This window comes from Alosa alosa, chromosome 13 (genome assembly GCF_017589495.1).
Source record: "Alosa alosa isolate M-15738 ecotype Scorff River chromosome 13, AALO_Geno_1.1, whole genome shotgun sequence".
NCBI classification, from domain to species: domain Eukaryota; kingdom Metazoa; phylum Chordata; class Actinopteri; order Clupeiformes; family Clupeidae; genus Alosa; species Alosa alosa.
In genome coordinates this window covers 10,966,855-10,971,854 of record NC_063201.1, presented here as the reverse complement: position 1 = coordinate 10,971,854, position 5,000 = coordinate 10,966,855, and the positions used below count along the sequence as shown (strand labels likewise).

Here is a 5,000-nt window from a genome sequence, read left to right as displayed (position 1 = left end):
TCTGTCTTTTGACCCAGTGGAGGAGAGTGATGGCCCATCCCCACAGCCCCCCCTGCAGGCCTGGAGTTTTGGACTCTCTGTGACACTGAACTAGTTCTGCTTCTCTGCAGCCCAGTGTGCTCATAGAAGTGCAGTTGCTTTCTGTTATTGCCTTTTTGTTACTCGCTTGTGTGTTCAGACACACACACATACACACACACACACACACACACACACTCCTGTTCATTCCCCCACCCCCTCTCCTACTGACCCATGTGGCCAGCTAGTTGTTTTGACTACTGCTGTGGTTGTGGACCTTGTGGAGAGAGTGCTCCAGGGCTCTGTGTGTTTTGCTAGTTGGGTTGTTTGTTTGTGTATGTTAGTGTGTGTGTGTGTGTGTGTGTGTATGTTAGTGTGTGTGTGTGTGTTTGTTTTGGCTGTGGAGGTGCGTTGTTTGGGTTTTTCATGAGGGGATGTGTCATGGGACAGTTTCCCCACTTCTGTAGAGGCTTCCTACTTCTTGGCTGCTCTCACAGAAATCTGTCTTTTTTTTGTATTGAGAAATATATAAATTTCTTTCTTTCTTTCTTTCTTTCTTTCTTTCTTTCTTTCTTTCTTTCTTTCTCTACTTCTCACCCCGACACACTCTCTTTCACCCAAATATTCTCTCTCTCTCTCTATCTCTCATCTCTCTCTCTTACACACAGACACACACACTCTCTCTCTCTCTCTCTCTCTCTCTCTCTCTCTGTCTTTCTTCCTGTTCTTTCTCCTCCTCGTCTCCTTGTAGCCCTTTGTTTTGACAGGGTGATGCTTTTAGGTGCTGATTTGTCCTTCATGCTTTGCCTACAGGCTTGGCCAAGTGTCTTTGGCACGACGGCTCAGGACAGCACTCCTGTTTTCGCTGAGCTTTGAACACTTTAAAGTTAGTCACTCCACAACCCCCCAACCCCCCCCCCTTTTGACTTTGCCTTGTCCTCTCTGCACTGTCACAACAGACAAACAGACAAACAAACAATAAGCAAGAGGCGCAAACTCGCTCCAACTTCACACTTGTGATTTTAATTAGCTTAGCGGGTGGAGGAGGCCCCGGCTCCAAGCCCACAGACCCACAGACCCCCAGACCCCCACCCCACGCTTCCAATGCAGGCCTGAGCTCAGGCTCTTATCTTGGGCTTAGCGCAGAGCCACGCTCCCCTGCTAGGGGGGTGTCCTCCGGGGTCTCGTCACCACTGCCGGGGAATTCTGTGTGTGCGTGTGTGTGTGTGCAAAGTAATTTAGCGCCGCTTCCTTGTGGGGGTGTAGGCATTAAAAGAGCAGAGTTTATTCAGGGGGGTGGTGGGGGGATGGGGTCCCTAGGAGTGGGGAGCAGGATGAACGCAGCAGCCGCGGAGACGTCAGGTAACAAAGACGTAACACGGCAACAGTTGCTGGGGAGCTGCGCGCGAGGGCTGTGATAAAGAGCGTTGCCCCAGCGTGCATCAGAGAGTAATTAACCACAGGGCAGATATGCACATGAGTACAAACACACACACACACACACACACACTTTCTTTGTCTCATACATTCACGCAAATTAACAGTTGCCTACCATATACTTTAATCTTGTGCTTGTCAGTATCTGGCTTTCTCCCTCTCTCTCTTCCTTTCTGACACACACACACACACACACACACACACACACACACACAGTGGAAGTGATTAATAATTGTGTTTACTTGTGATTAGGTTATTGGTCTTAGTCAGGCTTGTTCACTGGCTTGCTGCCTCACCGTGTCCTGTTCTGTTGCCATAGTGACCAACCACTCTGTGCTCGTCTTCCACGGTGCTGTGGGAAGAGCACCTGGAGGAACTTTGGAGGAAAGAAGGTTGCTTACTCGTTCTCTGATGTCCTCTTTCTCTCTCACACACACACACGCACACACACAGTGGAAGTCATGTGTAATAAGTGTGTTTATTAGGTTATTGACCGGTCCGTTTGCGTCTCTCACGGTGCAGTGTGAACACCTGGAGGAACTTCTGAGGAAAGACAGTTGCTTACTCTTTCTCTGACGTCCTTTTTCTCAGACACAGACACAGACACAGACACAGACACAGACACAGACACAGACACAGACACAGACACAGACACAGACACAGACACAGACACAGACACAGACACAGACACAGACACAAGATGTTTTTAGGCAACTGAATTGCTGTAGGCCGCCCAGTAAGGAGCCTTCTGAGTAACAAATTAAGTCATATTCATATTGCTGGTGCCTGTGTGTTCTTGTTCTTACTCTCCAGGTTTGTAACTTAATAGCACAGGACCCATTGGAATCCATCTGCACAGTTTTCTGTTTGCTAAACTCCGTTGTTTAGATCAGATTTTTTTTTTTTTTTGCACTGCGTGTGTCCACTTAATTGTGTGCATCAATTCATACATCTGTGTGTGTTTAGACAGAGAGCAATGTTTTTTTTTTTTTGGCTGTTTTGATGTGAAAGTGTTGCGTTGTGATGAGCGGTACCAAGTTGTATTCCGTTTGTTGAAGTAGCATGACCATTTGTGTGACCGCGTGAAGCCACAGGCGCTCTCAGTTCTGCTATTGCAAGGTGCGAAAGAATAGGATTGGACTAGGGTGTGTGTGTGTGCGTGTTTGTTCAGTGTGAGGTTGTGCATTACTGTATGTATTTTTCAGCTATTGGGCTCTTCTCAAACACACATTTATCTCCTGTCAGTATGATACAGTATACTGCAACTCTTCTTGCAATGCACAGGACTATGTTTTGAGCAGTGTCTCTGTGTGTGTGCGTGTGCGTGTGTGTGTGTGTGTGTGTATTAGGGTTGTTTAGCTAGAGGATGCCTGGTGTAATTTGTGTGAGTGCAGGACATGTTGAGGTATGTTCTCAGACATAATGGCACTCGGCCTTTTCCGTGAGATTTATGGCCGCTGTTAACATGCACTGTTTGTCCTTTTTAAGACCAATTACAGGCCATCACAAGCACTACTCACCTTATGACATGTCTCTCTTATGAGGACATATTAATAAGGAGTGTGTGTGTGTGTGTGTGTGTATTGTAGAGGAAGCAATGGGTCACACTATTAGGTTGTATGTGGCATGGATGAATTATCTCTCTAGCTTCCCTGAAATCTATTTTGGGAATGCGAATTGGGTTGCGGTCTCCATCTCGTGAACGTCTTTAATGGCGCCCGTGAAGTTGGCCATGACCTTTATGTATGACATTATCATAATAGTGCTGCTTGGACACCGCACTCATCCTGCTTCCCTCCCTCTCTCTCTCTCTCCCTCTCTCTGTCTTTCTCTGTCTCTCTGATTTATTAATCACCACTATGTGGATACTGTTTTTAGAATTGATTTAGATTAAGTGTTAGTATAATTTGTAATTTTGTTATTTGTATTTTTGTAGTATATTACCGGTGTGACGGTACTCCTTTAAGGGTTAACTGACGTTTCTGACCGCCCTTATCCAGAGTGACTTACAGGGACCAATCACAGCGCTTCACTTCACTGCCGTCCCTCTGTGGCCAGCCTGGGCCCCTGTTTGCCCATCATGTGGCCCCCGTGGAGGTGCCAGCCTGGGCCCCTGTTTGCCCATCATGTGGCCTCGGTGGAGGTGCCAGCCTGGGCCCCTGTTTGCCCATCATGTGGCCCCCGTGGAGGTCCAGTCTGACGTGGCTGTTGCTGAAATCGTTTTTTATTTGGCCACAAAGGGTCAAGGATTAATGGACGAGATCTGTGCTATATCACACACACGCACGCACACACACACACACACACACACACACACACACACACACACACACACACACACACACACACACACACACACGAGTGGAGCTTATACAGGGCTTAGGGAAGCTCCTGCACAATGCTGAAAGCCCCTCTCTTATCCGTGTTGGTGGCTCCTCTGCCTGCCCTGCCCCAGTGCTCCTGTCTAAATGCATGTGAACTGGTCGCCTCAGTCCAGACACAGAGAGGAGCGACAGGAGATCTGCCCAGTGGCTCTGCCCAGTGGCTCTGCTCTGTTTTGCATTGACTGATCTGCTCTGCAGATAGCACATGTTGTGTTTTGTAAATGCTTAGTCCCACTTCCCACTTTAGTTTTGGTCTTGTGTTCATATTCATACCCTTGTTATGATGCATTCCTGTTTTGTTTTGGTGTGTGTGTGTGTGTGTGTGTGTGTGTGTGTGTGTGTGTGCTCGTTCATTCGTTCAGTGTGAGATTGTGCATTACTGTATGTTTTTTTCAGCTATAGGATTCCTCTCACAGACATCTGTGTCTCCTGTCAGTACAATAAAGTATATTGCAACTCTTCTTGAGGTGGTAATGTACAGGGCAATATTTTGTGCAGTGTGTGTGTGTTAGGGTTGTTTAGCTAGAGGATGCCTGGTGTAATTTGTGTGAGTGCAGAACATGTTGAGGTATGTTCTCAGACATAATGGCACTCGGCCTTTTCCGTGAGATTTATGGCCGCTGTTAACATGCACTGTTTGTCCCTTTTACAACCAATTACAGTGCTCCTGGGCACGTCCCCGTTAGTGTTGGGCAACATTTTTTCCCCGAAAGAACTTCAATCATTAGTGGCCAATTTTTTGCAGTCGTCCAGTCAGACATACACTTGGTCAACAATTGATGCTGTTATTGCCTGGCAACATTGCTCAAACAGTTGCACCATGTGCCATCATTGCCTTTATGTACTTGAACATGTACAAGATTTTCTCTCCCCTCTCCTCTCCTCTCCTCTCCTCCCCTCTCCTCTCCCTCTCCTCCTCTCCTCCTCTCCTCCTCTCCTCCCCTCTCCTCCCCTCTCCCTCTCCTCCTCTCCTCTCCTCTCCTCCTCCTCCTCTCTCCTCCTCTCCCCCTCCCCCCCCTCCTCCTCTCCTCCCTCCTCCTCTCCTCCCTCCCCCTCCCTCCCTCCCTCTCCCTCCTCCTCCCCTCCTCTCCTCCTCCTCTCCTCCTCCTCTCCTCCTCTCCCTCCCCCCCTCACACACACTGTCACTCCTCTCCTCTCCTC

The 5,000-nt window shown here is 48.2% G+C and overlaps 1 protein-coding gene across 2 annotated transcripts in view; it reads left to right on the top strand.

Moving 5' to 3' along the window:
- Positions 1 to 5,000, top strand: part of cdkal1 (CDK5 regulatory subunit associated protein 1-like 1) — a 264,617-nt gene that overhangs the window by 103,509 nt on the left and 156,108 nt on the right. The gene's annotated exons all lie outside the window — the stretch shown is intronic.